At 34.5% G+C, this 12643-nt stretch overlaps 1 protein-coding gene across 2 annotated transcripts in view; it reads right to left on the reverse strand.

Moving 5' to 3' along the window:
• LOC145277788 (unconventional myosin-XIX-like) overlaps window positions 1-12643 on the reverse strand; it is a 176825-nt gene that overhangs the window by 36124 nt on the left and 128058 nt on the right. The gene's annotated exons all lie outside the window — the stretch shown is intronic.

Genomic DNA, 12643 nt, shown 5'->3' on the forward strand with positions numbered 1-12643 from the left:
AAATACTACAGATATATTTAAATCACATCCATATTTTATATGATATATGGCATATTTTTTAAAATTCCATTTTTATCCCAAACAAAAGGATACTATGTAGGGAGTTGAGCAGCGAGATATCTGTTCACATTACACTTGAACTTTTGAATATTAGTACAGTTGGGAAAGCAGGAACTCGGAAGGGAGTTCCAAAGTCTAGCAGTTCTGAGGGAAAAAATATTAGAGTAGAAGGCTTTCTTCCATCTAGGGATCTCCACTCTGTAGGGGTGGGATTTTGCTGCTTATCGGGTTTGTTGGGTGGGTACAAGGGCTTGTAGCTAGTTAGAGCATTCACCATTAAAATACTTGTAGAACAGGCAGAGGGATGCAACATTACATCGATGGGACAGAGGTTGAAGCTTAGATGACAGTTCAGGACTTATCAGGTTGGCAACTATTTTCTGAACCCTGTCCAGGAGCGAGAGACTAGTAGCAGATGCACCAGCCCAAATGTGACAACAGTACTCTATTTATGGGCGAATGGTGGTCTTGTAAAGATATAGGATACTTTCAGGCTAAGTAGCTTTCTAGCACGGTAGAAAGAGCCCACCTTTTTTGCAGCAGCCTTGGCAATGCTCTCAATGTAACTGTTCCAGCTCATGTTCCCTGTGAACGTTAGGCCAAGGAGTTTGAAAGAAGTACTTTCAGGTAATGTGTCTTTCGTCATAACTATTGATGGTTGGGAAGGTTTCTTGTAATTATTAAAGGAAACAAGCTTAGTCTTAGCAGCATTAAACCACAGATTGGAGGTCTTCCTCTAGTGTTTTTGCCATTTCCTTAGATATGTGTTCATTTGTTTTCCCCTCATGCCTGTTATAGAGAGTGGTGTCATCAGCAAATGTACCTATCTCAGAAACAATTTTATGAAGGAGGTCATATATGAATATCAGGAATAATAAAGGTCCAAGGATAGACTCCTGAGGTACACCAGCTTTTATATCACATTGTTTAGATGTACGACTATCGAGGACAACCTGGATTCTTCTCTTATTTAAGATCTAATTATGTTAAGTACTTGTCCAGTGACAGTAACTGTAAGATCTGATTTTCTTGAGAAGACCATTGTGTCAAACCCTGTAAAAGGCCTTAGATATATCTAGGGCTACCGCTCTACATCTTACATATGTTTCATTGACTGGTATACCAAACAACAAAAAATAAATAAATAAAACGGGACTTGGGTGCCATCTTATCGTGTTATTAAAAGAAAAAAAAATGCTGCGTGATCGGCATGTGTAAGAAAGTTGAGAATTTTAAAAGATAGGAGAGAGAAAACATTAAAAGGAAAAAAAATGCCACATAGTGGATGCGAACTTGCTCAAGACGACACTGATGTTATCATGTTGCAAATTTAGCTTTTTAAAATTTTAAAAATGACAATCGTTTGTGCATGCAAGATTAACGAACAACATCGAAACCAAGATTTTTACCCGATCCAACTTTCAAACGAAACATTTCTACATGAATTGAATTTTTCTAATTTTTGATATCATGTGTCCGAGAGATTGCTCTTTCTAACAGTGCCAGATTCATATTGGTTCGATGTGAATGACAAAAAGGTTTTAGTGGACATATAAACACATAAACACACAGACAATTGAGACTTCTATAATATAAAAGCGAAAATGTGTTTGTGTGTGCACTTTTTTTTGTATGTCCAGCAAAGACTTTTTTGGGAGGGGGGGGCGCTCGGGGGTTTACCATTTCTTAGAACTTTTTATATACTTCCTAGATTATAATATCTACGGTATGTGAACAGACATTGTGTCTATCTTTTATTTGAGTGACTTATTTTATAAAATTCACACTATTTTGTCTTCTCGCGTGTTTGTTCGGCTTTTTAGTATAATTAAAGTGAAACTAATTGAAACAAAGTCAGTTCCTTGGCTTTCCCGCCAGGGACGTCCAGATAGCAATGAGCTTTGATCAATGTGGGGAAAACCCGTCATATCAGACAATTGTTATTCATTTGGACACTCCTCTTTTGATGAGAAGCTACGCAGAAAGCTTCAAGCTTAACTGGCTTGCAGCCAAAGTTAAGTGCGTGATGTTTATGCACCTGTCAACTCATTCATTAAACTTTTTAATCATTTAATTTCAACCATTCTCACTTCCTTAGCGTCGCGGTAAGATATCACGGTTTCTTTCACTTTCTTTTCCGCCTTTGCCTCAAGGATTTGGGTTCAAGCCTACTTGCCTACTAACACTTTTTTCCTACACACACACACACAGACTCGGGCAATGCTGGACACCTCTGCTAGTATATAATAGAAGAAGAAAATAAAAATCTTTTTATTGAATGACTCGTTTCTACAACAGACATTTTACACATTTCTTTTTCATGCTTGCATTCTTGAGGCTTTTAATAAAATGTTTTTTTTTTTGTACTTTTACTTTTGATGACACTGCTTTCTAACAGCCACTTTTTTTTTTTTTTTTACATAAAAAAGAAAAATGTTGCCAATTAAACTTACCCCATATGTCCTGTGAGTAAGCTCTTTTCACTCCCAATCTTTTATATTAATTATGCGAGAGATGTCTTCACACCAGAAACCACAAGTAGCAATTAATGCAATAGTTCTATCATGATGTCGGGAATGGAGGTAATATACTTTCCCAGGCAATATTTTAATATGTCCTTCATTATGTTTCTCAGGAGTTTGTATGTGACTATGTATTTTTACAAAGTAAAAACAACTAAAGTCTCAAAGTAAGTAAAAATAAAATGAGAAAAACTTTAGGTTTGATCATCTAACCATGACCATTATACTTTATTCAGCACCATCAGTAAGTTATGTGCCTTTAATGGAAGGGCCTTCTATTTATGTTGGCCATGCTTGAATAAGTTAATATGCATGGTTATATATATATATATATATATATATATATATATATATATATATAATGCACCTTATCTTGAGTTGAGCATACTGAGAAGTGACACACAAATTACCATTAGCGTATAAGCGATGCTCTTTGTGTAAACAAATCAAGCAGAGGTAGTTCAGACGATGTCAAAACATTGTTAAACTCATGACTCATGGAGCAGCTGCCAATAGCGTAGGGGTTAGGAGCCTTGACTGTCGTACAAACGGTCGGGTTTCAATCCTGGCTTGAGGTAATTGTCTGTCTAGCCGCACTGATGAGCTGTGAAACAGCGAAAGTACTGTATGTGGAGGACTATAATGCTCCTTATCTTGAGTTGTGCATATTGAGAAGTGATACACGAATTACCATTAGTGTATAAAGTAATGCTCTTTGTGTAAACAAATCGAGTAGAGGTAGTTCGGACGATGTCAAAACATCGTTAAACTCATTACTCCCGTAGCAGCCGCCAATAGCGTAGAGGTTAGGTGCCTTGACTGTCGTACAAACGGTCGGGTTTCAATCCTGGCTTGAGGTAGTTGCCTGTCTAGTCACACTGATGAGCAGTAAAACAGTACTGTATGCGGATGACTATATATATATATATATATATATATATATATATATATACACACACACACACACAAAGGAGTCACCAAGCTCCGGAGGCCACTCGAAGATAGGGTTAATGAGTGTACGGTAATCAATGAGGAAATATCGTAGTAATCGTTAGTAGTGGAAATTTGATAAATTGGATTACTTAAGGGGACGGCGCATCAAGAACTTACTCATGTTGGAATTAAAGATGACCATATTGTAGTCAGTTGGAAAGCAGGAAAATGGAGCAGAGCTCCACAAGCGTGCAGTTCTAAGAACAAAGCTTCGTTCATGAAATCTATGTTTAGCTTTAGGCACAGATAAAGAGTGGGGGAAATTATTGATAGTAGTTTTAGCTAGACAAGGGTTTTTCATTAGGACAAGGGAGGACCATAGATTGGAGCTCAGACGAACATTTGCCATGAAAATAATGATAAAGCAGAGATAGATGCTACTTTAAAAATTATCCATCTTTCTGCAGGAAAGAAAAAAGAGCATCCCCCACTAGGCTACGAAATCTATTTTGAACTCTGTCAAGGCAGGATAAGCTGCTTCTAGCAGCTCCTGCCCAGATGTGGCAACAGCACTCCATCCTTGGATGTATTTGGCTCTTATACAGGAAGAGAATTGCATCAGCAGTGAAATATCTATTGGAGTGGTAGAACGATTCCACCATTTTTCCAGCAGCCTTAGCAACGGATTTTATGTACGTGTTCCATCTCAGATCAGGAGTAAAGGTCAGACACAGAAGCTTGTAAAAACATGGCACCTCCTCAAGATGAAAGCCATTCATTTCAATTGATGTCAGATGGAGATCAGAGCGTTGATGATGTAAAGATAGAAGCTTGATTTTAGATGCATTAAAATTAACCAGCCACCCTTTTCTCCATTGCACCACATGCTCAAGATCAGAGGAGAGTGAATCGGAGAGAGCATGGTCATTTATGACATTTGAAGTGTTGCCAAAGATGGTAGTGTCATCAGTATAAATGTCTACAGATGATCTTAGGATGTGTTTTGGGAGATCATTGATGTAGATCAGGAAGAGAGCTGGGTGCAAGATGGACTCCTGTGGGACTCCAGCATTAATACTGCAAGTTTCTGGTTTCTGCCCATCAACGAAAGAATTCTTATGAACCTATCAGAGAGAAATAATTTAATAATTGAAAATATATTTCCAGCTGTACCATAGCTGGAGATTTTGTGGAGTATATTTTTATGCCATACCCTATCAAAGATCTTTGATATGTCAAGAGCAATTGCCCTAGAAAGGGAGCCTCTGTCAAGTGATTAGCTAATCCTATAAGATATAACTGTAAGCACATCTGCTGTAGATCTAGCAGAATAGAAACCATATTGCATGTAACTCAGGAGGTTATTTTTGCTGAGGTGGTTGACTACTTCTCTATTTAACACAGATTCTAACAACTTATGACGCACAGGCGACTGATTGGTCTGTATTGAGAGAGAGATGATTGATCACCTGAATTTTTAAATACAGGACATACTGATGAGGTTTTCCAGGGTGTTGGGCAGACAATGCTTAAACAGCTTTTTAAGCATGGGAGTTAGTTTTGGTTGAAGCTTTTTCAGCACTATAATAGGAATGCCGTCAAGGCCAGTTGCTTTACTGGAATCGAGGTTTTTTTTTACTAACTTTGCAACATCACGCACAGATATTTGTATGTTGCATAGCGTGTATTCAGACACAGGAGGAAATACGGAAGGTTGGTGGCCCTGATCGCATAGGGTAGAATTAGCTGCATATACATATATATATATATATATATATATATATATATATATATATAAAAATAAAAATTACAATAAGTTTACCAAGGTAATCAAAATGGTAAACTTAAAATATATTATAAATATTAAAGAGTTAATATTTAAAAGTAAAGTAATCTCAACCAGATGTAAAAGCTCAATAAAACCGAAAAGGAAATAGAGCTTATAATTTGAACAAATAATTAATAAAACATGTTAAAAGACATCTTGAAAAAGAGTTAAAAACATATTCAATTTTAAAAAAGGAAGCACAAGATAAGTGGATAGTCCTTAATCCGCGGAGTTTCGAAGAAATACTCTCCTTCTCATCAGAGGGCAGGAATTAGCAAAATGCAGGATCGGATTTTGCATATAAAAGTATTTAATGAAACTACAAGTAAGTCACAGATCTTACTTGGTTAATATATATATATATATATATATATATATATATATATATATATATATATATATGGGATTGTCTGAAATATAGTTATTTTTCAAAAATTTACTCCAGCACTGCTTCCATAATAGGGTTGCATTTTACAAGCCATTTACATAGCAAACAAAACAGCTCGTAAAAAAGGGTACTTGTGCACTTTACGGACCATTCTGAAATTATAACGTTATTATCTAGAAAGCCATTCTTAACATAGGGAGGGGGAGAAGCTTTGTTAACTATTCTGTATATTTTAATAAACAAAAGATACCGTAAAAAATTAATTTTAACTTGAAAATCCTATTTAAAAATACCACGGTCTGTAAATTGCGTCAGCACCAATAAATAAATAAGTAAATAAAATAAGGTGATGCAGAATAGGCCCCGAAGTCCACAGCAGTGACAGATAAAAAATTATATAAAAAAGAAATCATTAAAAATTTCATAAAGTAGTATTTTGTTATAATACTAAAAAAAAAAGAAAATTAAATTTAAGTGCAAAAAAAAAGAAAAGTATAATGCAATTTTTTTTATCTGACACTGTTTGCTGCGAACTTTGAGTCAACTATTCTTCTGTATTACCTAAAATAATATTTTCTAATTTTCTAGTTAAAAGTGGTGGTTATACACTTGAGTTATCATTCTTCCTTAGCTAGCCTCTTTTGCGGCTCTTTTTAAAAAAATGGCAACTATATTTTTCAGACCTAGTTTTCATTTCGATGTTTCATTGTTTCACGTGTTCGATGGAAGCAGGTTTTGATTTTATGCTTAAAAAAAAAAAAAATTATTTCAGAACAATGTCGCAATAAAATATTTGAAATAATTTGAATGACTGAAATGAACCAAGAATGTTTAACAAAGAAAACGAAAATAATATTGACGGGAGAAAAAAAAAAAAAATTAAAGAACAAATTTGAAATTAAGATTCAAAATAAACAAACAAACGTGTAAGTAAATAATTACCTGTGACAGTTTTTAAATTCGTAAACAATAACGAAAAAAAAAAGTGTTTTAAAAAATAAACAGTAAATTCGTCACCGGAGAGAGAGAGAGGGAGGGAGAGGAGGATATAGCAAGGATGAGACAGAAAGATGAAGAAAAATCATGTGTGTGTGTGTGTGTGTGTGTATGATGACTGTGTGTGTGTGTGTGTGTGTGTGTGTGTGTGTGTGATGACTGTGTGTGTGACTCTGTGTGTGTGTGTGTGTGTGATGAAAAAAGAAGAAAAAAAAAAAGAGAATTAGTTGAAAACAAAGAAACAATGAAATGTTTTGGACCCACCTGGCTTTGTGTACGTGTAAATTCCGTGGAGTTTAAAAAAAAAGGGGGGGGGGGAAGAAAGAAAAATGCCTAAATATTAAAAACTTGACTTGAAAATAGAATTGTTTACAAACAATTCTTTTTAACAAATTAAAGGGTTATAATCCGACTCGTTTGTGAGGAAAGAAAAAAAAAAAGAAGAAAACACCGATGAACATGATGCGATGCGCCTTTGATGCGGATGCGCACATTTCGTTGTCGAATATAAAAAAAAAATTCTGCACTTACTAAAAATCCTGAAATTGATTTCTCAAATTTTCAAATCATTTTGAAAACAAAATTTCCTTTCGTTTAATTCTCTAAAAGAAATCTAAAACCGAAACTAGAAAAATAAATAAATAATGTTTTAAGGGCTACTACTACTACTACTACTACTACTACTACTACTACTACTACTGCGTCAGCAATTCTTTTAATGGCATGTTTTTCTTTTCTTTATCATCTTTTCAACAACTTTAGTTAATCCGTTAAATTTGTGGAACTGAATGTTGGGAGGGAGGGAGAGAGAAAGAGAGGGGAGAGAGACAGGCAGACAGAGACAGAGGGGGAGAAAGAGAAAGGGAGAGTAAGTGTGTGTGTGTGTGTGAGAGAGAGAGAGAGAGAGAGAGAGACGGGGGGGGGGATTACGACCAAACAGTATCTTAATGCAATACAGAACTATTGCTAACAGCAAATAAGCTCACTAAACGTAACTGATTAAAGTGAAAAGTTGAAAAAGTCTTTCTTGGGAAAAGGGTTTGGTCAGCAGAAATGGTGTAAAACAATAGGCACGGCAGCAGCAGAACGGGAAGAGGAAGAAAGGAAAAGAAAGAAATGAGAGGGAGAAAGAAAGAAATAATGGAGACAGGGAGTTAGAAAAAGAAAGAGGGAGGGAGGGGCAACACTATAACAAAACCAAGGGAATAAAATCGGGAATCTAACAAAATAAAATAAAATAAAGACTAAATTAAAAACAATAAGAGTGACCTACATTTTTGTTCTTTTCTTCAAATGAAATCAGTTCTAATGCCCCCGCCCTACAGGACAATTATAATTTGTTTTTATTTATTTTTGTAATTTTGTTTTAGTTTAATAGTGCCACACACACGCACGCACGCACGCAACTGGAACGCACATTTTCCACATGGTTTTGCGTAACGAATTACTCATTCATAAACTTCAAGACCACCTGTTACAGATAATAACAAGAGAGTTTCAGTGAAACTCAGTTTCACTCTCTAAACCGCAGGAAAAGTCACCGAAAACTAACGAATAATCAACTCATCAAGTAATTTGTTCTCATCTTGAGTGTTATTTATTCGCACACCGTTTCGATCGATGTAACCTCCGACCTTCTTCAGATGCATTAGGTGTGTCAGAAATTTCGTGAAAATAGTGAATAATTCCACCCCATCTTTCCAAGCTTATATAACTCCTCGAAAAATGTAATTCAAGCCCTAATTTTTTTTCAATTAAAGGAGCAAGGACCAAGGTTTCATTAAAAAAAAAATTAAAAAAACAAAACAACAAAAAACGTGTTTAAAAAAAAAAAAAAAAGGTTTTAAACTTCGGACTTTACAGGTAAATTTCTAAAAAACAGTACTTTTTTGTTTTAAATTTGAATATATTATTTATTGACCTTTTCTCTTCAATTTGTGATATATAAGACTTTGGAACATAAATTAATTATTTACTTTTTAATAGACATTTCAAAATAGGAGGCGTGAATTATTCGACCCCCTGTCTTTCCAAACTTATAACTCCTCGAAAAATGTAATTCAAGCCCTAATTGTTTTTTTTTCAATTAAAGGAACAAGGACCAAGGTTCCATTAAAAAACAAAAAAACAAAAAACAAATAACGTGGTTAAAAAAAAAAGGTTTTAAACTTCAAACTTTACAGGTAAAATTCTAAAAAACACTACGTTTTTTTTTGTTTTAAATTTGAATATATTATTTATTGACCTTTTCTCTTCAATTTTGTGAGTAAATTAATTATTTACTTTTTAATAGAAACTTGAAAATGGGGGGGAAGGGCGTGAATTAAAAAAAAACGTTTGTCTAAAATATTATATTCGGTTTATTGGAAAGAACATAAAATTTCACATTGACCCTGAAAATATCGTAAAAATAGAATCGATAGAAAAATTTTGATAGGTTTTTAAAGTTTAAAAATTTAAAAATATTGAGTTCGGAAAATTCATTACTGTTTAAAAAAAAAAAAAAATTTCTATTACTTTTAAAACAACTTTAATAGTTTATTTTGGAAGTATAATCCATAAAGAAAATAAACCCACTTTTAACAGAGAAATTACGAGATTTTTATATTTTATTCGCAGTTTCGTTTTAGGGGTGTCAAAAATTCCTACAAAAATTCAGGAATTTGTGTGAAATTGTGTGCAATACTAAGCATAAAATTACGAATTACTTAAGACTTCTACTTGGTTATGGTTGCCAAAATTAGAGCATGATACCCTCATTGATTAAATTAAAGGGTTCTGTTTTCTGTTTGAAATTCTGTACAGATTTTCACAGAAAGATTCCCCGAGTTCAACAAGATACACATGAAGAAGGTCGGAGGTTACATTGGCCGAAACGTTGTGAGAAAAACACTCCAGATGAGAACAATAGTCCTAATAACACAAATTATCAATCCTCATCTCAGAAATTCAGAAACATTATATTCATTGTTCATCAAGGTTAAAAAAAAAAAATAAAAAACATTTTAAAAATCTCTGCTAAAAAAATAATTTAAAATCATTGTTTTAATAGCATTTAGGTCAACTCAAGAGATTCTTATTTTTATACTAGCAGGGAGTCCCGACGTTGCCCGGGATTGAATAATGATTAACAAATGTTTCACATTCTCATATTTTATTGTCATCAAAATCAGTGAAATCACACATTTTTCAATCAAATCGATTGATTGCCTTCTTTGATTGGAGACCCATCGCGATGCACCAGGAAGATGCTTCGCATGCCTCCTTGCAGTAACAGTCTACAATACATTGTAGTTTACATTGTACTGTAGAAAATTTACATAATTTATTTAAATGCAAAAGTCAAGTATCATGGTTCAATTGTGCTCTACACAGAAACATTTATTTCGAATGCGCCCCCATCTTATCAAAGAATCTACTGTGTATTTTATATGCTGGGCCTTTCTACTTGCGTGGTGATAATGGCTTGAATTAAAGTTTAAAATGCGAAAGTCAAGTATCATGGTTCAGTTGTTCTCTAAACAGAAACATTCATTTTGAATGCGCCCATGTCATATCAAAAAACCTACTGTTGATTTTATATGCTGAGCCTTTCTGTTTGTGTGGTAATAAAACTTCTCAAATGCACTTTTGATGTTATGCTGTATAAGGCGCTAACTTTTGCTAAAATCGCCTGTTTCTTGTTTTGTTGGATTTTTTTGATTATTGATACTTATCAAAGACATTCTGATAAAAAAAAAAAACTATCTAAGAACACTGCCAGGCACATAAAGTACATTTGTGTGAAATTTCATAAAAATCGGCCCAGTCATTTAGGAGTCCACAGGGAACGAATTCACACAAAGTTCCTTTCATATAATAGTAGAGATAGAGATAAAAGAAAATAAAAATAACAAAAAAATAGAATTAAAAAAAAAAAAAACGTTTGAGATAATAACTGAAGCAACATGAAACTATGAACAACGATCTAAGATGAGAAAAGAATTTCTAATCTAATAGGTCCTGTATTGTCTGCCAAGTTCCAGCCTCTGTTGCATCACAGCCGAGTTGTGTCCCTGTGCTTGTTTTATAAGGATTTCCGCAGGATACATTTGATAAAAAATACTCTCGACCTACTCGACTAGCTGCTAAATGCCATCTCCTCACTGTAGAGGTCTCTAGATCATGGAAAATTTTCTGATCAGAAAATTTATTTTCTTGCTTTTAGAATTCCTTTCCTGCCCCTTATATCAACGTGCAAAAATTTAAATGTAATGTGAACAAACATTTTACTGTCAAACTCCCTACCCATGTTACCCCCTCTATAAGACTGTCTCCTACCACAGCTGACTTGTTTGTTGTGAGTGAATAAAAAGAAAAAGAAGTAGAGAAACAGAAATAAAGTACAGCTCAGAAATATGTACAGAGCCGAGTAATAAACAAAGAAGATCGCTCAGAGATGGATAAAGTAACAGTTTCAATGTAGTTGCTGCTATTAAATATTTTTCAAATGGTTCTGAAGGAATATATATAAAAAAAAATAAAATTGTCTCAAACATCCTCTGTATAAAAAACAAAATCAAGTTGTAGACAGTGTAAGTCCTTCATTCTCTTTTTCTCAATTATGCCCTTGTCTCTTCTCTCAAGAATCTCTTCAATTGTGTATGTGGGCGACATGGGTCTACTTTCAAACTGTCCAAATCCAATTTGTAACACCAAAACAAACCCAAAGTAACAAAATCTGCTTATGAGAAACATGTTTAGAATGTTTGTTAAGAATTCAGTTTCAACATGTTTAGATGTGAAACAGATGCTGTACAGCCAGACCTTTTTGTCATTGGATTCAAAATCTGGGTCAGTGTTTTACAGGGTGGAAACCAGAAAACAAAGCAGAGATGATATTTTTATAATTTTTATTCTTCTATTTAAAATTGTTATCTGAGACTTTTCAAAAAGGTTTCACCCTTTTACATCCTCAAATAGATTCTTTCATTCTTACAGCAAGGGTGTGCAGCTCCTTCCAACTGTCTCCAACCATTAAACAATACCAAGCCAAAAAAAAAAAAAATTTGATATTTTAACTCACTCTCTCTCTCCATCTTGGCGACCCCTCAGCAGTGAGGATGGTAATCATGTTCTGGGTTTTAGTGTGTGCGGAGGTTACTGACAAGGCCAAGACTGGCCTTGAACTGCCTTTCACAATGTGGGGGCAGGTAGTTCCATTTTCATTTGGAAGGTTGGCTCGAGGGCATTCATCTCTTTCTCCCTCTTCTCCTCGAGGTCTGCATATTGGCTGGCCTTGAAGATGGCTGTGTCTTCTGTGATGGTTTGGCTTAATATTTGCCTGTCCTTGGCTTGGGTCTCCCATGTGTATGTATTTAACCACTAAACAAAGTCAATCCAAGCATAAAAACATTTGGTATTTTAACTAACGATTGCTTAACCTATTTTTTGTAATTTTAAATGAATAAAATCAATGGATTTTGATGAATCATGGATTTCCTCATGAAACAAAAATGTTTAAACTTTGACCTCAAAACTGTCAATCCTGCAGATGATTTATCCTACATGATTTGTATTAAGTGCTTTCAATAAATTTCCAGATTGTTTTTGTACAGGCATTTAAAATTGTTGTAGACTCTTGAAAATTCAGTATGTTATTGCTATACATCTTATGAGATGATTGACCAATTTTTATGATTTCAAGTTCAAATGAACAGCTACAGCAGGAATTGGAATACACCCTGCTAAAGCCTGATTGTCACAGTTGGTGAATTTCAAAAATGCAATCTTGAAGTGCGTACAAAATAGACTTCGTAGCTTAGTGGGGGATGCCCTTTTCTCTTCCCTGCAACCTCTCTCCTACAGAAGGGACATTGCAAACCTGTCTGTGTTTTCCATGGCAAGTGCTCGTCTGAGCTCCAATCTTTGGTCGCC

The sequence above is a fragment of the Euprymna scolopes genome, chromosome 1 (genome assembly GCF_053919585.1).
Source record: "Euprymna scolopes isolate OS-2025 chromosome 1, ASM5391958v1, whole genome shotgun sequence".
Classification (NCBI taxonomy): domain Eukaryota; kingdom Metazoa; phylum Mollusca; class Cephalopoda; order Sepiida; family Sepiolidae; genus Euprymna; species Euprymna scolopes.